The sequence below is a fragment of the Triticum aestivum genome, chromosome 7D, assembly GCF_018294505.1.
Source record: "Triticum aestivum cultivar Chinese Spring chromosome 7D, IWGSC CS RefSeq v2.1, whole genome shotgun sequence".
NCBI lineage: Eukaryota > Viridiplantae > Streptophyta > Magnoliopsida > Poales > Poaceae > Triticum > Triticum aestivum.
In genome coordinates, this window is record NC_057814.1 from 148,922,884 (window position 1) to 148,946,783 (window position 23,900).

A 23,900-nucleotide genomic window follows, 5' to 3' on the forward strand; every position below is an offset into this window, starting at 1 on the left:
GGTGACGGTGATGGTGATGTGATCCGCGCAGGGCTTCGCCTAAGCACTACGACGCTATGATCGGAGGAGTAAACTGTGGAGGGGGGCACTGCACACGGCTAAGAACAATTGATATCATGTGGGGTGCCCCCTGCCTCCGTATATGAAGGAGGAGGGGAGGATGCCGCCGGCCCTAGGGGGCGCGCCAAGGGGGGAAACCGAATAGGACTCCAAGTCCTATTCGGCCCCCCTTCCTCTCTCCCCTATGGCCCATGTAGGCCCAATACTTCCCCACGGGGTTCCGGTAACCCCTCGGTACTCCGAAAAATACCAGAACCACTCCGAAACCATTCCCGTGTCCGAATACCATCTTCCAATGTATAAATCTATACTTCTCGACCATTTAGAGACTCCTCGTCATGTCCGTGATCTCATCCGGGACTCCGGACAATCTTCGGTCACCAAAACACATAACTCATAATACAAATTGTCATTGAACGTTGAGCGTGGGGACCCTACGGGTTCGAGAACTATGTAGACATGACCGAGACACATCTCCGATCAATAACCAATAGCGGAACCTAGATGCTCACATTGGTTCCTACATATTCTACGAAGATCTTTATCGGTCGTACCGTAATGACAACATACATTATTCCCTTTGTCATCGGTATGTTACTTGCCCGAGATTCGATCGTCGGTATCTTCATACCTAGTTCAATCTCATTACCGGAAAGTCTCTTTACTCGTTCCATAATACATCATCCTACAACTAACTCATTATTCACCTTGCTTGCAAGGCTTCTTATGATGTGTATTACCGAGAGGGCCCAGAGATACCTCTCCGATACTCGGAGTGACAAATCCTAATCTCGATCTATGCCAACCCAACAAACACCTTCAGAGATACCTGTAGAGCATCTTTGTAATCACCCAGTTATGTTGTGACGTTTGATTGCACACAAGGTATTCCTCCGGTATCCGGGAGTTGCATAATCTCATATTCGAAGGAATATGTATTTGACATGAAGAAAGCAATAGCAATAAAACTGAACGATCAATATGCTAAGCTAACGGATGGGTCTTGTACATCACATCATTCTGCTAATGATGTGATCTCGTTCATCAAATGACAACACGTGTCTATGGTTAGGAAACTTAACCATCTTTGATTAAGGAGCTAGTCTAGTAGAGGCTTACTAGGGACAAGGTGTTTTGTCTATGTATTCACACATGTATCAAGTTTCTGGTTAATACAATTCTAGCATGAATAATAAACATTTATCATGATATAAGGAAGTATTAAATAACAAATTTATTATTGCCTCTTGGGCATATTTTCTTCAGTAAACAGTATGACGATCACTGCCCACAACTCTTTGTGTTTTACTTGTGCATATCATCTACGCATAGACCTGGCTTGGATGGCACTGTTGGGAAACGTAGCATGCAATTTTAAAAAAATCCTACGCTCACGCAAGATCTATCTAGGAGATGCATAGCAACAAGAGGGGGAGAGTGTGTCTACGTACCCTCGTAGACCGAATGCGAAAGCGTTTGACAACGCGGTTGATGTAGTCAAACTTCTTCTAGATCCGACCGATCAAGCACTGAACGTACGACACGTCCGAGTTCTGCACACGTTCAGCTCGATGACGTTCCTCATCCTCTTGATCCAGCAAAGGTGTCGAGGAAGAAGATGAGTTTCGTCAGCACGACGGCATGTTGACGGTGATGGTGAAGTGATCCGCGCAGGGCTTCTCCTAAGCACAACGAAGATATGACCGGAGGCCTAAAATTTGGACGGGGGCGCCGCACACGGCTAACAATTGTTGGTGTGTGTTCTAGAGGTGCCCCCGCCCCATATATATAAGTTGGAGGGGAGGAGAGGCAGCCAAGGGGGCGCCCAAAGTAGGAGGAATCCTACTTGGGTGCCTCCCCAATTCGGCCTCTCCCCCTTCCATATGTTCCGGAGGGGGAAGGAAGAAGGAGGGAGGAGGGAAGGAAGGGGGAGGCCAACTCCCTCCCCGTCCTTCTCTCTTCCCCTCTTTCCTTCTCCCCTTATTTCGGCTTATATGGGGGCGCACCAGCCCCTTAGGGGCTGGTATTTCCCCCTCTTGGCCCATTAGGCCCATATAGTTGCCGGGGGGGGTGCCCGGAACCCCTTTCGGTGACCAGATATGTACCCGGTACCCCCATAACACTTCCGGTGTCCGAATATGATCTTCCTATACATGAATCTTTACCTCTCGACCATTTCGAGACTCCTCGTCTTGTCCGTGATCTCATCCGGGACTCTTAACCAACATTCGGTCACCAAATCACATAACTCATATAATACAAAATCGTCATCGAATGTTAAGCATGCAGACCCTACGGGTTCGAGAACTATGTAGACATGATCGAGACACCTCTCCGGTAAATAACCAACAGCAGAACCTGGATGATCATATTGTTTCCCACATATTCTACGAAGATCTTTATCGGTCGTACCGTAATGACAACATACGTTATTCCCTTTGTCATTGGTATGTTACTTGCCCGAGATTCGATCATCGGTATCTTCATACCTAGTTCAATCTCATTACCAGCAAGTCTCTTTACTCATTCCGTAATACATCATCCCGCAACTAACTCATTAGTCACATTGCTTGCAAGGCTTATTATGATGTGCATTACCGAGAGGGCCTAGAGATACCTCTCTGATACTCGGAGTGACAAATCCTAATCTCGATCTATGACAACCCAACAAACACCTTCGGAGATACCTATAGAGCATATTTATAATCACCCAGTTACGTTGTGACGTTTGATAGCACACAAGGTATTCCTCCGGTATCCGGGAGTTGCATAATCTCATAGTCGAAGGAATGTGTATTTGACATGAAGAAAGCAATAGCAATAAAACTGAGCGATCAATATGCTAAGCTACCGGATGGGTCTTGTCCATCACATCATTCTCCTAATGATGTGATCCCATTCATCAAATGACAACACATGTCTATGGTTAGGAAACTTAACCATCTTTGATTAACGAGCTAGTCTAGTAGGCTTACTAGGGACATGGTGTTTTGTCTATGTATCCACACATGTACCAAGTTTCCGGTTAATACAATTCTAGCATGAATAATAAACATTTATCATGATATAGGAAAATATAAAATAACAACTTTATTATTGCCTCTAGATTCATACAAATTCTTCTGGGCATATTTCATCTGCGGTCTCTACCCTCCCTTCTCGGATTTCCTTGAGGCAATGATGGCGATCTATGGATTTCATCTCTTGGTTTCATGCCAAATGCAATGGCGTGTATGGCAATCTTTGCCCACTTGTGCGAGAATGTCGTTGCGGTTGCCCCCAATGTTTATCTCTTCAGGCATTACTTTGTCCCACGGGTGGAGAACAAAAACCGCCGCTCCGGGAACATAAGTTGGATGCCATGGGTAGTGCCAAGGGAGAACTGGGATTACATCTCCGGCCAACAGCGCGGTAGATGGGAGGAGTGGAGGGGAGATTGGTGTTGGATTCAGGACGAGGAGGCCCATATTTCTGCCAGGCGCGGATGGAATGCCCTGAGCGCGGCAACGACTGGAGAGCATTTGGCCTTACCGAGGATAGGCTCCGCCCGGCGATAAACAGGATCACCTGTCTGAAAGCTGTCGGGCTGACTGTCGAGCTTGTAGGGGTCGACTTTCTCCTTCGTCGAATTTCACCATTGCAAAAGAGGGACACATTTGCCTGGGAGTATGGAGATGCTGCAGACAGGATGCGATTGCTCCCTGGCCTGGCCAATAACCTATCGGTATACGACCATGCCTGGTTGTGCGATCAATTGTTACGCAGACCTAGATTATTCAAACTACCGGCGAACATCATCCCACTAAACATCAACTCTGTCAGGGACCAGATTCTGAAGTGGATGCCAGATTGGAATGCATGCCCACGAAGTTGCGAGTGATTGGCTATTACCCACGCTCGATGAAGAGCTTGAATGGGCTTCCACCCTGGTGGAGCGGGCCACTAGGGTGGAGACTAGAGTGTACAAGCGCACCTCCACGATGGAGGCGGCGTACATCAAGAAACGGCTGGAGGAGGACAGGGCACTGAGGGCCGCAACAATGGCGAAGGCCAAGAAGGCGGCAATGGGAAGGGGAAAAGCTGAGGAGGGAGGTTCCTCCCACGATGGAGACCGCATATAGGTAGGTATGGTGGACCCATTTGGCACAACTTTGGGTTTAAGGAGTACAAATGAAGGCTAGCAAATAGATTGAGAAGCGACCAACCAAAAACGAACATAACTAACACTGAATAATGCATGATTATTGACTTTACATGCATGCATAGGGAATCACAAACCTTAACAACAATATTCTTACTAAATCACAATTACTCAATAACATGACTCACATATTATCATCTATATCGCAAAACTATTGCAAGGAATCAAACTTATCATATCCAATGATCTTCATGAAAGTTTTTATTATATCCTTCTTGAATATTCATCACATTGGGACTAAATTCATATCTTGTGCAAATTACCGTCACTATTATCAACTCTCAAAAAGATATAAGTGAAGCATGAGAGTGCAAATATTTCTTCAAAATTTAATATTATCAACTCTCAAAATAATATAAGTGAAGCATGAGAGTGCATGTATTTCTTCAAAATTTAATCACCGCCGTGCTAAAAAAGATATAAGTGAGGCATTTGAGCAACTGGCTAGCTCAAAAAATATATGTGAAGCACATAAAGTATTCTTACAAATCACGATAATAGTGTGTCTCTCTCAAATAGGTGTGTCCAGCAAAGATGATTGTGACAAACTAAAAAGCAAAAGAATCAAAGACTCATATAATACACGACGCTCCAAGCAAAACTCATATCATGTGATGAATAAAAATATAGCTCCAAGTAATATTACCGATGGTCATTAGAAGAAAGAGGGGATGCCTTCCGGGGCATCCCCAAGCTTAGTTGCTTGGGAGTCCTTGAATATTACCTTGGGGTGCCTCGGGCATCCCCAAGCTTAGTCTCTTGCCACTCCTTACTCCTTCATCCATTGTGATCTCACTCAAAACTTGAAAACTTCAGCACACAAAACTCAACAAAACCTTCGTGAGATCCGTTAGTATCATAAAATAAATCACTACTTTAGGTACTGTTGCAAACCCATGCATATTTTATTTTTGCATTATACCTACTGCATTCTAACTTCTCCATGGCTTATACCCCCAGATATAATTCATAGTTCCATCAAAACAAGCAAAACAATGCATCAAAAACAGAATCTGTCAAAAAACATAATAGTCTGTAGCAATCTGAATATTATTTATACTTCTGTAACTCCAAAAATTCTGAAAAATTAGGAAAAACATGGGAAAGTTTTATGCAAATCATGTGTAAAAAATTCACAAATTTTCCACGCTCCAGCAAATTTGGATAATTATGCTACTGGCGCAAAAGTTTCTGTTTTTTCACATAATCAAATCAACTATCATCCAAATCATCCCAAAGGCTTTACTTGGCACAAACACTAATTTGAAACACAAAAACACAACCATCACAGTTGCATAGTTGTGTGCACATAAAAACCAGAAAAATAAACAAGAAAATTAAGATAACTATTGGGATGCCTCCCAACTAGCGCTATTGTTTTACGCCCCTAGCTAGACATAATGCATAGTTTCAAGTGTTGTCATCTTTGGTTTTAGTTCCATAGGTTGCTCTCATGATTGATTCTCTTTCAAGGGAAGTGTTCCATACCCTTCTTTAATGGGAACTGAAATTTTATATTCCCTTCTTTCATGTCAATAACGGCACCTATGGTTCGTAAGAACAATCTACCAAGTATTATGGGACATGACAGATTGCACTCAATATCAAGTACAATAAAGTCAATGGGTAAATAATTTCTGTTTTCAAGAATGAGAACATCATTAATTCTACCCAAAGGTATCTTGATAGTAGAATCCGCCAAGTGCAAATCAAGAGAACATTCATCCATATTGGTAAAACCTAGCATATCACATAGAGCTTTTGGTATTGTGGAAACGCTAGCACCTAAATCACATAAAGCATTGCACTCATAATTTTTAATCTTGAATTTCATGGTGGGTTCCCATTCATCATATAATTTTCTAGGAATTGAAATTTCTAGTTCTAGCTTTTCTTCTAAAGCTTTCATCACCGCTTCTACAATATGTTAGTAAAAGCCTTATTTTGTTCGTAAGAATTAGGTGAATTAAGCATGGATTGCAACAAAGAAGTACACTCAATCAAGGAACAACTATCATAATTAAAGTCTTTGTAATCCAAAAGAATGGGAACATCACTATTAAAGTTTTTACCTCTCCAAACCCACCTTTATCAATTTTTCATCAAGATTATCACCCTCCAAACTATGGGGACATCTTCTAGATAAAGTTGACTCTTCTTAAGTCCCCTTATCATCAAGTTTAACATTAGTAAACAAGGAGTCAATGGAAGAAACATCATTCATTTTGACTCTTCTTCAGTCCCCTTCTTTAGTCTTCTAGTTTTTTCTCAGAATTCTCGCTTAGCCCTCAACCTAGCGGTTCTTTCTTTACTCTCATCCATGGAGACATATAGAGCTTTAATTGATTCATTAATATCAATCTTGGGTGGCAAAATTTTAGACTTCAAATTTTCCACATCATGAACAATTCTATCCATAGACCTAGACATATCATCAAGTTTACTCAATTTTTCTTCTCTTGTAGTGTTGAAAACTTTTTGAGCATTAATAAATTATTGAATGTTACTTTAAATATCATAGGGCATCCTATTTTTATTATACCATAGGAATTGCCATAATTTTTAGAGGAATTTCTAGGAAACGGCCTAGGATTAAAATCACCTCTATAAGCATTACTATTAAAATTATTTCGCGAGACGAAATTCACATCTACGGGATCATTATTTTGCTCTACCAAAGTAGACAATGGCACATCATTAGGATCAATAGGAGCATTTTTCCTAGCAACCAAGTTCATAAGAGCATCAACTTTATCACTCAAAGTACTAATTTCTTCAACTGAATTCACTTTTTTACTAGTAGGAGCTCTTTCAGTATGCCATTATGTATAATTTGCCATAATATTATCAAGTAATTTAGTAACTTCTCATATTGTGATTTCCATAAAAGTACCTCCCGTGGCGGAGTCTAAAAGATTTCTAGGGACAAAGTTGAATTCCGCATAAAAAATGTGTATGATCATCCACAAACTTAAACCATGAGTTGGGTAATTTCTTACCATTAATTTCATCCTCTCGCAAGATTGGGCAACATGTTCATGATCAAGTTGCTTAAAATTCATAATTTGATTTCTAAGATAAATAATTTTCGCGGGAGGAAAATACTTGGCAATAAAAGCATCTTTACATCTATCCCAAGAATCAATACTATTACGTGGCAAAGATGAAAACCAAGTTTTAGCGCGATCTCTCAGTGAGAACGAAAATAATTTCAATTTGAAAATATCATTGTCCACATCTTTTTTCTTTTGCATGTCACATATTTCAACGAAAGTGCTAAGATGGGAAGTGGCATCCTCATTAGGACTAAAAGAAAATTGTTCTTTCATAACGAGATTCAGCAAACCGACATTAATATCACACGACTCCGCACTAGTGGCAGGAGGAGCAATTGGAGTACTAATAAAATCATTATTATTAGTATTGGAAAAATCACACAATTTTATGTTTTCTTGAGACATCGTGACTAGGCAACAAGTTAACAAGCAAACGAAAAACATTTTGTATTTTTGTAAAAACCTTTTAGAAGTGGAGGAGATGAAAAAGTGAGGCAAAAGGAAAATAAAGTAGATGCAAGGAGATGAAAGTTTATGCGTAGGTACTGAAGGAAATATGCTCTAGAGGAAATAATAAAGTTGTTATTTTATATTTCCTTATATCATGATAAATGTTTGTTATTCATGCTAGAATTCTATTAACCGGAAACTTGATACATGTGTGGATACATAGACAAATCACCGTGTCCCTAGTAAGCCTCAACTAGACTAGCTCGTTAATCAAAGATGGTTAAGTTTCCTAACCATAGACATGTGTTGTCATTTGATGAACGGGATCACATCATTAGGAGAATGATGTGATGGATAAGACCCATCCGTTAGCTTAGCATAATGATCGTTAAGTTTTATTGCTATTGCTTTCTTCATGTCATATACATATTCCTTTGACTATGAGATTATGCAACTCCGGGATACCGGAGGAATAACTTGTGTGCTATCAAACGTCACAATGTATGTCGGAGGAAATGACACATATGGGATCACGGGGAATCCCTTCTACGGTCGGCGGGTGCGGGGCTGTGGAAAGAGCAGGTTTAAGAGACCAACACGGGAAATTTATCCAGGTTTGGGCCGCAAGTGATACGCAATACCCTACTCCTGCAGGCTTGTGTTTATCTGATGTTCTTGGACTAGCTACAAAGCGTGCAGGGTTCAAAAAGTCCGAATCCTCTCTCAGTATGCCGCGGGCCTCCTTTTATAGTCAAAGGGGCTGCCACAGTGGCACACAGAAGGTGGAAAGTTGTACGGTGTACAAGCTTATCGCCTCACATTACAGGATGAAACACATTAAATGCGCTACTTCGGTGTCCTCTTACTTTATCGGGGGCGGGAACGAGGCCCGTCCCGTCCGTCGCCGCTCCGCCTTGCTCTGACACGCGTCTAGGCCAACGAGGCATGCAGCGCCATGTAGGCTGGCAGGCTGCTGAGCTGGTGTGGTGGGAGGGTCTTCACGAAGATCTGCATGCCACCACGTAGGTGCTTGACTGGTTGGCCCAGGAGCCACGTACTGCCACGTGGGTACCTGCTAAGTTGGTGGGTCGGTCGCTGAGCTGGGGCGGCAACGGGCGGTAAGGCCTTGCCGTGGTCTTGGTGATATTCCCGGCAAGGGTCTTGCCGGGGCCTTGCGGGCGCCCTCGGCAAGAGTCTTGCCGGGGCCTCGTGGGTATCTTCGGCAGGAGCCTTGCCGGGGCCTCGTGGGCGTCCTCGGCAAGGAGCCTTGCCGGGGCCTCGTGGCCATCCTCGGCAAGGAGCCTTGCCGAGACCTCGTGGGCATCCTTGGCAAGGAGTCTCGTTGTCGCCTTGTCTTTTGGTTCTTATCTAGGCCTTGTAGGCCCTTTGTCTTCACAAAGATCTGCATGTCACCATGGAGGAGCTTCCCGAGCCTTGGTTCCAATGTGGTTGATGGCGTCGGAACTCTCAGGCTGGCCTTGCCGGGGGGGTCTCACCTCACCCCTCTGCTCTTCATGCTTCTGGTCTTGAGCACTGCTCTGGTAGTCTTGTACTTTGCTTCCTTCCTCTGCCCCGCTAAGTGTGGCCGTAGGTGCGGCTCTAACTGCCCGTGCACAAGTAAAGGGGTACAAAGAGGGCCCGTACTTTTGTACACTGACAGGAGCCCCCGGGCCTGGGCCACACATAAGCGTGACGCGTTGTTGGGCTAGGCCCAAAACGGTGCGCGGACATGCGGGGCTAAGTTTTACCGTAGTAACTTCCCTCGCCAGTTGCGCTTCCCCACGACCCGTGTTGAATGCATGACATGGGGGTCGTGCGTGGGGCAGTTGCTGCACGCGTGCGTCACATCATGGTAAATGGTAAAGAGGCGGCCTGCGCCTTCCCCCCAAAAAAGGAAAAACTGCAGGCGCACTGCTCATTTACCCTCTGCACCCTTTCCAATCTCGGAACCGCTGTCCCCCTCTTCTTCCTCAGGCGAAAGATTCGAATCTCTCGTCTCTACTCGCCGCCGCCGTGCCCCCCTATTGCTCTTGATTCTTCGCCCTCTCCCAGCCGCCATGGCACCCAAAACTAGCAAGGGCAAGGGAGCGGCCAAGGACGTCGGGGAGAAGGAGGCGCCGGAGAGCGAGCTGGCGGTGCTTTGGACGCAGCACGCCTACTTCCCTTCGACGGTCGACGCGGTCCATCTCAGGGACTACTTCAGGCCTCTGTGGGGGAGGAAGGCGACGGGGCACCCTGCCACGCACATCATCCCTGCTGATTTCGCCAAAGCCGGCCCAAACCGGTACCCCTTCTTCGTCGATAACTTTTCTTGCGGGCTCTGCCCCCCTTTCTCTGATTTCTTCAACGGCATCATGCACACCTACGGCTTTCACCTCCTCGACTTTACGCCGAATACCGTGGCGTGCATGGCCTTCTTCGCCCATCTCTGCGAGGGCTTTGCCAGAGTGCTCCCTAGCACGGCGCTCTTCCGCCACTACTTTTATCCTCGCATCCAGCCAGGGGACGCCATTTCTGGGTGCATCTCCTGGATCCCGAGGACCAAGGAGAAGGGCACGTACCCGGAGGGCGCCCAGAAGGAGAGGTGGGACGAGTGGCGGGGCCGGTGGCTCTGGATCAAGGAGGAGGATCTGCAGGAGTTCTGCTGAGTTCGCCAGAGCCCGCCGACCTGCCGCAGGGACTGGAGCGACCTCGACGCCGATGACAAGAAGCTCACGGTCGCCACCACCAGGATCCATCGCCTCACCATGGCCGGGCTCACCCTTGAGATGATCGGGGCTGATTTCATCCGCCGCCGAATCGCCCCGCTGCATAACAAGGGTAGGCCGGCCTGGGACTTCAGGAATGCCGCCGACATCATGAGGCTCCGCCCTGGCCTGAAGCATAACTTCACGGTTCTCGGGCATGCCCATTTTTGCTAGAGGCTCATTCAGCTCAATGTGGGCGACGACGGCAGGGCCGAGAGCACCGGCAGGGCCGCGAAGACTGGCAAGGCCGTCAAGGGGCCCCTGTTTGGGTTGCCGGCGGGAGTGGTCCCGCTGAGCAACAATTCTTGCCAGACTGCCATCATCGCCATGATGCCGGACTTCAACGTGCACGGCCTTGACCCGCTCTGGGATGAGCCACCAGCGGAGAAGGTGCAGGAGCTCTTCGACAACTTGTCGGAGGGTTATGTCCGCGATGAGCTGGTGCTCATCCGCGACACCACCAAGGAGGAGCTGGACTACATTGCTGCCAGGGCGGCGGAGGCGGCGCTTGCCAAGGAGGCCGGCAGCGCCGACACCATGGAGGACGAGGCCGACGCGGCTGCGGAGGAGAAGGAGCTCGCCCAGTGGGCGGAGTCTGCGGGGGAGGCCAGCGGCGCCGGTGCCTCCCTTATTGAAGACGCGGGCGACGAGTCGCCCGAAGAGGAAGCCGAAGCGGACGACCCTGCTTCCGCGGGGAAGAAGCGCGTCCTGTGGCGGGCCAGCTCCGGCGAGCCGGTCTGGCCCGGCAGGACCGCACAGCGGCAACAGGTCGAGGAGCAGTCCGTGCGCCAGACGAGGGCCGCAACAGTGAAGGCTGCGGTGGCAAAGAAGACGGCGACTGCTTCCTCCTTGTCCAAGCGGCGCCGGACCCCATCCCCTTCTCCCCCCTTCGGACAGCACCCTGGAGGCCGAGTTCGACCTTGGGTCTTTTAGCCCAAGAGGAAGAGGAAGCCAGTGGAGGAGGAGGTGGAGGATGAGTAAGTATTTCACCCCCCCATCACCTTCTGACCTTATGCCTATGTTATCCTCCCTTGATTTGATGTTATCTTCACAGGGACACGGAGACGCTAGCCTAGAGGGCGGCGAAGAGGGCCAAGGCCTCGACGAGCGACAAGCCCCCGACGAGTTCTTCACGTACGCCGGTGTTGGTGGGGGGCAGCCCGGACAGCAGCCCCCGACGCAGCCCCCGCTCCAGCCCCCAGCGTGAGCTCATCACTCACTCCTTCACTGGTGAACATTGGGGCGTGAATTCTTGATGCCGACCTTGCCGGGTTTGCAGGAGGAGAGCGGCAGCTGGAGGAGCCGCCGAGGGCCACCCCCGACACGCCGCATTCGTCGACCACGCCGCCCTGAGGGGCGTCTCCAGCAAGGGCATCCACCACCAAGCCCTCGCACATGGAGGAGGAGGAGGCGAGCCTGGGTGCCCGTGGTTCCGTCCCGGCAACAAACGTTGGCGGGGAGGGCGCCATTTCTTCCCAGCTCGGCGCGGGTAAGTTGTTTGCTTCCCGTCCCTGCTCTTTTCCTTGTTCTGAGTTTTGATCTGTGATGTCGGCTTCGTCTCATTCTTCTTCTTGGCTTCCAGTCCCTCCCTCGGCGGACCGGGAGGACATCAACACTGTCATCGAGGAGGTTGCCAAGGATGCCGAGGCCGAGGCCGACAAGATCGCTACCGAGGAGGCCACCAAGACTGCCGCTGAGGAGGCCGCCAAGGAGCCTGCCGGGGAGGACGGCAAGGCCGCTGCCGAAGGGGCCGGCGAGGCCACCACTGGGGGGCCGATAGGGCTGCCGCCGAGGAGGAGGAGGCTAACGACCAACCTACCTCCCCTCCGCCCCCCGCCTCGGGCAGGTACTTGAAGGTGGGCGACGGCCTGTTCGTCCACCTTCCAGGGACGGTGGGCATCAGGGCGCCGGCCGAGGGGGAGGTATTTGACGATGAGGTGCTAGCCACCGCCGGGCTCCAGGTTGTTGACGAACCGAGCCCTGGCGGTTCCCAACAGGAGCAATTTCTTCGGGCCATGAGCGCGAACTTCCAGAAGCTCCAGGCGCTCCACCGTGCCCGCCTAGACAAGGCGAAATCCAGGATGGCGGCGACGGACAAGGCGGGGGCGGATCTTGAGGAGCGCATCACCGAGACGCAGGCCTGGTTCCGCGAGGCTCAGGAAGGGCTGAAGGCTGCCCAGGACGAGCTGGCTGAGCACAAACAGGAGCTCATCCTGAAGCAGGCTGACGTCGAGAAGGCCTAGGAGGTGGCGAAGGAGCAGGCCGCCAAGGACGAGGCCGCTCGGCAACAGAACCTGGCTCTGCTGAACTCCCAGGAGGAGGACCTTGCCGCCCGTGAGCTTGTCACGCATCGGACACAGGAGCTGGAGCAGAGGCACGAGGAGGCACTCGATGCTCAGGCCCTAGTCCACGGTGGCAAGGTGAAGGAGCTGGAGGTGGAGCGGGACGGGCTGAAGGAAAAGGTCCTGGTGCTGACAAAGGAGAAGGACACGATCAATGGCGCTTTGGTGGAGGCGCAGGCCGCAATCCTCGGCAAGGCCGAGCTACTCTCCAAGGCCAACGACTCCATCAATGACCTGAAGCTAAAGCTGGATGGCCTGGAGGGGACTCTTTCGGAGGTCAGGGCCCGGGAGGAGACCTCGACCAAGGACCTGGAGGAGGAGAAACGGCTGCGAAGGGACGGCGCCGCCGAGTACGAGGATTACGCGAAGGGCGCAAACCTTTGGATCGGCCGCCTCGTCGACGTAGCTGGGAAGCTCACCGCCCAGCTAGCCGTCATGGGCATGCTGGGCGTCGGGCTCTCCGAGGAAAGGAACACGAGCCCCAACGCCAGGCTGACCTTGTTCTTCGAGCGCATCCTCGACGCCTTGGATCAGCTCTGCTCCAACCGGGCAACTTATCTGGCCAACGAGTCCCGGAGGCTCTGCCGGGGCGCCCTGACCAAGGTGCTCACCAAGGTGGCGTTCCTGAACCCCACCGTTAACTTCGCTGATGTGTTGGAGAGCATGCCGGAGGAGGCGGACCTCGCAGCACTCAAGGAGCGTATCAAGCCCATCACCGACTGCGTCGACGGAGTCCAGAGGGTGGAGGGACAGCGCCGGGACTAGGCACCCCGTTTCTCATCGCCGCTGCGGGTTCATGACCAAGACAATTTTATCTTAACTTAGAACCGCAGCAACAATTGATGTAACATAACTCTGCAGTACTTTGCAATGATGCATGCTATTTTCCTGTTCGATCTTTCTTGGTATGTATGCCCTATGCTTGGTTGGAGAGGCTTGCCGGCGCGTAAACCCAAGCCGCAGCGCTTTGAGGACGGATCCTTAGCGACCTGCCGGGTGTGCTTGCTGTCGGGCAAACCACCTTACCGTTCTCAATGCGGTCGCTTGAACTGTTGAGCGGACTCGAAACAAAACAAGGGCGTTGGCAATAGCGGATAGGCCACCCTGCCGATCTCAACGCGGCCGCTTGAACTGTTGAGCGGACTTGAAACCGAACAAGGGCGTTGCCAATAGAGGGAGAGTCCCATCCCGTGCAGGTTTTCCATACAAAGAGCGAGATCTTTCGAGGAAAATAAATTTATAAAAGAACGGGGAATTACTCAAGGTTTTGTGTGACTTAGCTTCTTGCTGCCGCGGAGATGATCGTTGCTGCCACGGACGGCACCAGAGTGCGGCTGATTGATGCCGCCTTCTCTTCTCGGGTCGCCACGATGAGGGAGCCGATAGGTTGGCCCCGAAACCGTATTTTCACAGCTTGTGTCCCCTACCTGGCGCGCCAAAGATGTCGGGGGAAACGACACCTATAGGATCATGGGGAATCCCTTCTACCTTCGGCGGGCGTGTGGCTGTGGAAAGAGCGGGTTTAAGAGACCAACACATGAAATTTATCCAGGTTCGGGCCGCAAGTGATGCGCAATACCCTACTCCTGCTGGCTTGTGTTTATCTGATGTTCTTGGACTAGCTACAAAGCGTGCAGGGTCCAAAAAGTCAGAATCCTCTCTCAGTACGCCGCGGGCCTTCTTTTATCATCAAAGGGGCTGCCACAGTGGCACACAGGAGGTGGAAAGTTGTACGGTGTACAAGCTTATCGCCTCACATTACAAGACGAAATGCATTAAATGCGCTACTTAGGTGTCCTCTTACTTTATCGGGGGCGGGAACGAGGTTCGTCCTGTCCGTTGCTGCTCCGCCTTGCTCTGACACGCGTCCAGGCCAACGAGGCATGCAACGCCATGTAGGCAGGCAGGCTGCTAGCTGGTGTGGTGACAGGGTCTTCACGAAGATCTGCATGCCACCACGTAGGTGCTTGACTGGTTGGCCCAGGAGGCACGTACTGCCACGTGGGTACCTGCTTAGTTGGTGGGTCGGTCGCTGAGCTGGGGCGGCAAGGCCTTGCCGCGGTCTTGTTGATATTCCCGGCAAGGGTCTTGCGAGGGCCTTGCGGGCGCCCTTGGCAAGAATCTTGTCGGGGCCTTGTGGGTATCTTGGGCAGGAGCCTTGCCGGGGCCTCGTGGGCGTCCTCGGCAAGGAGCCTTGCCGGGGCCTGATACGTCTCCAACGTATCTATAATTTTTTATTGTTCCATGCTATATTATATTCTGTTTTGGATGTTTAATGGGCTTTATTATACACTTTTATATTATTTTTGGGAGTAACCTATTAACCAGAGGCCCAGCCCAGATTGCTGTTTTTTTTGCCTATTTCAGTGTTCCGCAGAAAAGGAATATCAAACGGAGTCCAAACGGAATGAAACTTTCGGGAACGTGATTTTCGGAATGAACGTGATCCAGAGGACTTGGAGTCCATGTCAAGAAAGCAACGAGGAGGGCACGAGGCAGGGGGCGCGCCTACCCCCCTAGGCGCGCCCTCCACCCTCGTGGGCCCCTCGTGGCTCCCCTGACCGACTTCTTTCGCCTAGATATACCTACGTACCCCCAAACCATCAACAGAGCCAAAAAACCCTATTTCCACTGCCGCAACCTTCTGTACCTGTGAGATCCCATCTTGGGGCCTTTTCCGGCGCTCCGCCGGAGGGGGCATTGATCACGGAGGGCTTCTACATCAACACCATAGCCCATCCGATGATGTGTGAGTAGTTTACCTCAACACCATAGCCCCTATCATACATACAAAAAAAATCCCAAATCGGTAGTGGTAATATTATTGGAAAAGGGGTTATTCAAGATTACTTTACTTGTGCCGGTGCTTTGCCTTCTATGGGTAGTTCTATTCCATCGAACTAGTAGTCTTGCGGACGCTATCGCCATGCTTGTAGTTGAACTTGAAAGGCAATTTATGCACATGCATCCATGCATACAAAGGATTTTTCTAGAGTTTTCTAATATTGAGCATTCTTCTGTTAAGCATGCCGCTACTATCTTTTTGGCTCATGAGTTCAGATTTATAATAAAAGGGGCCAAAGAAATCTTTGCGCACTATAGGGTGGACGCTGGCCGTCCTCCCATAGAGGCAATCCTCTTTGATCAAGAGGAAATAATGCGTTTTCAATCTCTAGACTATGTTGCTTTTAATGAAAACCTTAGAAAGAGGGTTCCCACCAATGTTCTAGTTGATAGAATTTCCGAACTTAATAATGATTTTGCTATTTGAAATAATGAACTAGGATATTCTCTCGAGTATAGGCTCACGAAGTTCTGCCAAAAGAATGCTTATAATGATGAATTGGTTGTGCAATATGAAGGGTCGAAGGAGGAACCTATACCTCCCAAAATTGATCTTGGGGACTTCTGTCGCATTAAATTTAGCCATTTTGATTACTTTTGCTTGCCTCAAAGAAAACTTGCTGCTGAATTTAGAGAATATGAAATGAGTTTTCGTGATCTATCCTATTATTATGGCAATACCTAGATCTATCCTTGCTTTTATGCCTAGCTAGGGGCGTTAAATGATAGCGCTTGTTGGGAGGCAACCCAAGTTTATTTTAGTTTTTTTTGCTTTTTGCTTCTGTTTAGGAATAAATATTTGATCTAGCCTCTGGTTAGATTTGTTTTTATGTTTTAATTAGTGTTTGTGCCAAGTGAAACCTATAGGATTTTCTTGGATGATAGTTATTTGATCTTGCTGAAAATTCCAGAAACTTTCTGTTCACGAAAACAATTGTTAAAAATCACCAGAACGTGATAAAATACTGATTCCAATTGCTGCTGATCAATGAACAAATTGTCTTGGTCGTCCTATTTTGTTAAATGTTTTTTGAGTTGCAGTAGTTTGCGTTAGTTACAGATTACTACAGACTGTTCTGTTTTTGACAGATTCTGTTTTTCGTGTGTTGTTTGCTTATTTTGATGAATCTATGGCTAGTAAAATAGTTTATAAACCATAGAGTAGTTGAAATACAGTACGTTTAACACCAATATAAATAAAGAATGAGTTCAATACAGTACCTTGAAGTGGTGTTCTGTTTTCTTTCGCTGGCGGAGCTCACGAGATTTTCTGTTGAGTTTTGTGTTGTGAAGTTTTCAAGTTTTGGGTAAAAGATTTGATGGATTATGGAACAAGGAGTGGAAAGAGCCTAAGATTGGTGATTCCCATGGCACCCCAAGATAATCTAAGGACACCAAAAATCCAAGGCTTGGGGATGCCCCGGAAGGCATCCCCTCTTTCGTCTACTTCCATCGGTAACTTTACTTGGAGCTATATTTTTATTCACCACATGATATGTGTTTTGCTTGGAGCGTCTTGTATAATTTGAGTCTTTGCTTTTTAGTTTACCACAATCATCCTTGCTGTACACACCTTTTGAGAGAGATACACATGAATCGGAATTTATTAGAATACTCTATGTGCTTCACTTATATCTTTTGAGCTATATAGTTTTGCTCTAGTGCTTCACTTATATCTTTTTAGAGCACGGTGGTGGATTTGTTTTATAGAAACAATTAGTCTCTCATGCTTCCCTTATATTATTTTGAGAGTCTTAAAACAGCATGGCAATTTTGCTTTAATTGTAATATCAAGAGAGATTTGATGCTTGATAATTGTTTTGAGATATAAAGGTGGTAATATCATAGTTGTGCTAGTTGAGTAATTGTGAAATTGAGAAATACTTGTGTTGGAGTTTGTGATTCCCCTAGCATTCACGTATGGTGAACCGTTATGTAACGAAGTCAGAGCATGAGGTATTTATTGATTGTCATCCTTTGTGTGGCGGTCGGGATCGCGCGATGGTTAACTCCTACCAACCCTTCCCCTAGGAGCATGCGTAGTAGTACTTTGCTTCGAGGGCTAATAATTTTTTGCAATAAGTATATGAGTTCTTTATGACTAATGTGAGTCCATGGATTATACGCACACTTACCTTTCCGCAATTTTCTAGCCTCTTCGGTACCATGCATTGCCCTTTCTCACCTTGAGAGTTGGTGCAAACTTCGCCGGTGCATCCAAACCTCGTGATATGATACGCTCTATCACACATAAACCTCCTTATACCCTCCTCAAAACAGCCACCATACCTACCTATTATGGCATTTCCAAAGCCATTCCGAGATATATTGTCATGCAACTTTCCACCGTTTCGTTTATCATGACACGCTCCATCATTGTCATATTGCTTTGCATGATCATGTAGTTGACATCATATTTGTGGCAAAGCCACCGTTCGTAATTCTTTTATACATGTCACTCTTGATTCATTGCATATCCCGGTACACCGCCGGAGGCATTCACATAGAGTCATATTTTGTTCTAAGTATTGAGTTGTAATTCTTGAGTTGTAAGTAAATAAAAGTGTGATGATCTTCATTATTAGAGCATTGTCCCAGTGAGGAAAGGATGATGGAGACTATGATTCCCCCACAAGTCGGGATGAGACTCCGGACTAAATAAAAAAAGAGGCCATGAAAAAATAGAGAGAAAGGCCCAAATAAAAAAATGAGAGAAAAAGAGAGAAGGGACAATGTTACTATCGTCTTACTACACTTGTGCTTCAAAGTAGCACCATGGTCTTCATGATAGAGAGTCTCTCATTTTGTCACTTCCATATACTAGTGGGAAATATCATTATAGAACTTGGCTTGTATATTCCAATGATGAGCTTCCTCAAATGCCCGAGGTCTTCGTGAGCAAGCAAGTTGGATGCACACCCACTTAGTTTCTTTTGATGAGCTTTCATACACTTATAGCTCTAGTGCATCCGTTGCATGGCAATCCCTACTCCTTGCATTGACATCAATTGATGGGCATCTCCATAGCCCGTTGGTTAGCCTCGTTGATGTGAGACTTTCTCCTTTTTTTGTCTTCCCACATAACCCCTACCATTATACCTTATTCCACCATAGTGCTATATCCATGGCTTGCGCTCATGTATTGCGTAAAAGTTGAAAAGGCTGAAGCGCGTTAAAAGTATGAACCAATTGCTTGGCTAAAACCGGGGTTGTACATGATATGAATATTTTGTGTGGTGAAGATGGAGCATAGCCAGACTATATGATTTTGTAGGGATAACTTGCTTTGGCTATGTTATTTTGATAAGATATAATTGCTTGGTTAGCATGCTTGAAGTATTATTGTTTTTATGTCAACATTAAACTTTTATCTTGAATCATATCGAATCTGAACATTCGTGCCACAATAAGAGGAACTACATTGAAATTATGCTAAGTAGCATTCCACATCAAAAATTCTGTTTTTATCATTTACCTACTCGAGGACGAGCAGGAATTAAGCTTGGGGACGCTTGATACGTCTCCAACGTATCTATAATTTTTTATTGTTCCATCTTATATTATATTCTGTTTTGGATGTTTAATGGGCTTTATTATACACTTTTATATTATTTTTGGGACTAACCTATTAACCGGAGGCCCAGCCCAGATTGCTGTTTTTTTGCCTATTTCAGTGTTTCACAGAAAAGGAATATCAAACGGAGTCCAAACGGAATGAAACCTTCGGGAATGTGATTTTCGGAACGAACGTGATCCAGAGGACTTGAAGTCCACGTCAAGAAAGCAACGAGGAGGGCACGAGGCAGGGGGCGCGCCTACCCCCCTGGGCGCACCCTCCACCCTCATTGGCTCCTCGTGGCTCCCCTGACCGACTTCTTTTGCCTATATATACCTACGTACCCCCAAACCATCAACAGAGCCAAAAAACCCTATTTCCACCGCCACAACCTTCTGTACCCGTGAGATCCCATCTTGGGGCCTTTTCCGGCGCTCCGCCGGAGGGGGCATTGATCATGGAGGGCTTCTACATCAACACCATAGCCTCTCCGATGATGTGTGAGTAGTTTACCTCAGACCTTCGGGTCCATAGTTATTAGCTAGATGGCTTCTTCTCTCTTTTTGGATCTCAATACCATGTGCTCCTCGATCTTCTTGGAGATCTATTCGATGTAATCTTCTTTTGCGGTGTGTTTGTCGAGATCCGATGAATTGTGGGTTTATGAACAAGATTATCTATGAACAATATTTGAATCTCCTCTGAATTCTTTTATGTATGATTGGTTATCTTTGCAAGTCTCTTCGAATTATCAGTTTGGTTTGGCCTACTAGATTGATCTTTCTTGCAATGGGAGAAGTGCTTAGCTTTGGGTTCAATCTTGCGGTGTCCTTTCCCAGTGACAGCAGGGGCAGCAAGGCAAGTATTGTATTGTTGCCATCGAGGATAAAAAGATGGGGTTTATATCATATTGCATGAGTTTATCCCTCTACATCATGTCATCTTACTTAAAGCATTACTCTGTTCTTATGAACTTAATACTCTAGATGCATGCTGGATAGCGGTCGATGTGCGGAGTAATAGTAGTAGATGCCGAATCGTTTCGGTCTACTTGTCGCGGACGTGATGCCTATATACATGATCATACCTAGATATTCTCATAACTATGCTCAATTCTATCAATTGCTCAACAGTAATTCGTTTACCCACCGTAATACTTATGCTCTTGAGAGAAGCCACAAGTGAAACCTATGGCCCCCGGGTCTATTTTCCATCATATTAATCTTCCAACACTTAGTTATTTCCATCGCCGTTTATTTTACTTTGCATCTTTATTTCTCTTCATTATAAAAATACCAAAAATATTATCTTATCATATCTCACTCTCGTAAGTGACCGTGAAGGGATTGACAACCCCTTTATCGCGTTGGTTGCAAGGTTCTTGTTTGTTTGTGTAGGTGCATGGGACTCGAGCGTGATCTCCTACTGGATTGATACCTTGGTTCTCAAAAACTGAGGGAAATACTTACGCTACTTTACTGCATCACCCTTTCCTCTTCACGGGAAAACCAATGCAGTGCTCAAGAGGTAGCAAGAAGGATTTCTGGCGCCGTTGCCGGGGAGATTCGCGCCAAGTCAAGTCAAGATTTGATTTCCTGTCAACGAGCTATTTTTGGCACCGTTGCCGGATCTACGCACAAGTAAAGACATACCAAGTACCCATCACAAACTCATCTCCCTCGCATTACATTATTTGCCATTTGTCTCTCGTTTTCCTCTCCCCCACTTCACCCTTGCCGTTTTATTCGCTCTCCCTTTTCAATCCACCTTCCTTTTTCTCTTGCTCCTTGCATTTTCTGCCGTTATGTCTGAAATTGGGGAAATATTGTCGATAAGGACAATAATAATAACATGGAAAATTCTGATGCTCTTGCTGAAGAACCCCCTATCATACATACAAAAAAATCCCAAATCGGTAGTGGTAATATTATTGGAAAAGGGGTTATTCAAGATTTCTTTACTTGTGCTGGTGCTTTGCCTTCTATGGGTAGTTCTATTCCATAGAGCTAGTAGTCTTGCGGATGCTATCGCCATGCTTGTACTTGAACTTGAAAGGCAATTTATGCACATGCATCCATGCATGCAAAGGATTTTTCTAGAGTTTTCTAATATTGAGCATTCTTCTGTTAAGCGTGCCACTACTATCTTTTTGGCTCATGAGTTCAAATTTATAATAAAAGAGGCCAAAGAAATGTTTGCGCACTATAGGGTGGACGCTGGCCGTCCTCCCATAGAGGAAATCCTCTATGATCAAGAGGAAATAATTTGTTTTCAATCTCTAGACTATGTTGCTTTTAATGAAAACCTTAGAAAGAGGGTTCCCACCAATGTTCTAGCTGATAGAATTTCCGAACTTAATAATGATTTTGCTATTTGAAATAATGAACTAGGATATTCTCTCGAGTATAGGCTCACGAAGTTCTGCCAAAAGAATGCTTATAATGATGAATTGGTTGTGCAATATGAAGGGCCGAAGGAGGAACCTATACGTCCCAAAATTGATCTTGGGGACTTCTGTCGCATTAAATTTCGCCCTTTTGATTACTTTTGCTTGCCTCAAAGAAAACTTGCTGCTGACCGTAGAGAATATGAAATGTGTTTTCGTGATCTATCCTATTATTATGGCAATACCTAGATATATCCTTGCTTTTATGCCTAGCTAGGGGCGTTGAACGATAGCGCTTGTTGGGAGGCAACCCAATTTTATTTTAGTTTTTTTTTGCTTTTTGCTTATGTTTAGGAATAAATATTTGATCTAGCCTCTGGTTAGATTTGTTTTTATGTTTTAATTAGTGTTTGTGCCAAGTGAAACCTATAGGATCTTCTTGGATGATAGTTATTTGATCTTGCTGAAAATTCCAGAAACTTTCTGTTCACGAAAACAATTGTGAAAAATCACCAGAACGTGATAAAATACTGATTCCAATTGCTGCTGATCAATTAACAAATTGTCTAGGTCTTACTATTTTGGTAGATTTTGTTTGAGTTGCAGAAGTTTGCGTTAGTTACAGATTACTGCAGACTGTTCTGTTTTTGACAGATTCTGTTTTTCGTGTGTTGTTTGCTTATTTTGATGAATCTATGGCTAGTAAAATAGTTTATAAACCATAGAGAAGTTGGAATACAGTAGGTTTAACACCAATATAAATAAATAATGAGTTCAATACAGTACCTTGAAGTGGTGTTTTGTTTTCTTTCGCTGACGGAGCTCACGAGATTTTTTGTTAAGTTTTGTGTTGTGAAGTTTTCAAGTTTTGGGTAAAAGATTTGATGGATTATGGAACAAGGAGTGGCAAGAGCCTAAGCTTGCTGATTCCCATGGCACCCCAATATAATCTAAGGACACCAAAAAGCCAAAGCTTGGGGATGCCCCGGAAGGCATCCCCTCTTTCGTCTACTTCCATCGGTAACTTTACTTGGAGCTATATTTTTATTCACCACATGATATGTGTTTTGCTTGGAGCGTCTTGTATGATTTGAGTCTTTGCTTTTTAGTTTACCACAATCATCCTTGCTGTACACACCTTTTGAGAGAGACACACATGAATCCGAATTTATTAGAATACTCTATGTGCTTCACTTATATCTTTTGAGCTATATAGTTTTGCTCTAGTGCTTCACTTATATCTTTTTAGAGCACGGTGGTGGATTTGTTTTATAGAAACAATTAATCTCTCATGCTTCACTTATATTATTTTGAGAGTCTTAAAACAGCATGGCAATTTTGCTTTAATTATAATATCATGAGACATTTGATGCTTGATAATTGTTTTGACATATAAAGGTGGTAATATCATAGTTGTGCTAGTTGAGTAATTGTGAAATTGAGAAATACTTGTGTTGGAGTTTGTGATTCCCCTAGCATTCACGTATGGTGAACCGTTATGTAACGAAGTCGGAGCATGAGGTATTTATTGATTGTCATCCTTTGTGTGGCGGTCGGGATCGCGCGATGTTTAACACCTACCAACCCTTCCCCTAGGAGCATGCGTAGTAGTACTTTGCTTCGAGGGCTAATAAATTTTTGCAATAAGTATATGAGTCTTTATGACTAATGTGAGTCCATGGATTATACGCACAGTTACCTTTCCGCAATTTTCTAGCCTCTTCGGTACCGTGCATTGCCCTTTCTCACCTTGAGAGTTGGTGCAAACTTCGCCGGTGCATCCAAACCCCGTGATATGATACGCTCTATCACACATAAACCTCCTTATACCCTCCTCAAAACAGCCACCATACCTACCTATTATGGCATTTCCATAGCCATTCCGAGATATATTGCCATGCAACTTTCCACCGTTTCGTTTATCATGACATGCTCCATCATTGTCATATTGATTTGCATGATCATGTAGTTGACATCGTATTTGTGGCAAAGCCACCGTTCATAATTCTTTCATACATGGCACTATTGATTCATTGCATATCTCGGTACACCGCCGGAGGCATTCACATAGAGTCATATTTTGTTCTAAGTATTGAGTTGTAATTCTTGAGTTGTAAAGTAAATAAAAGTGTGATGATCATCATTATTAGAGCATTGTCCCAAGTGAGGAAAGGATGATGGAGACTATGATTCCCCGACAAGTCGGGATGAGACTCCGGACTAAATAAAAAAAGAGGCCATGAAAAAAGAGAAAGAAA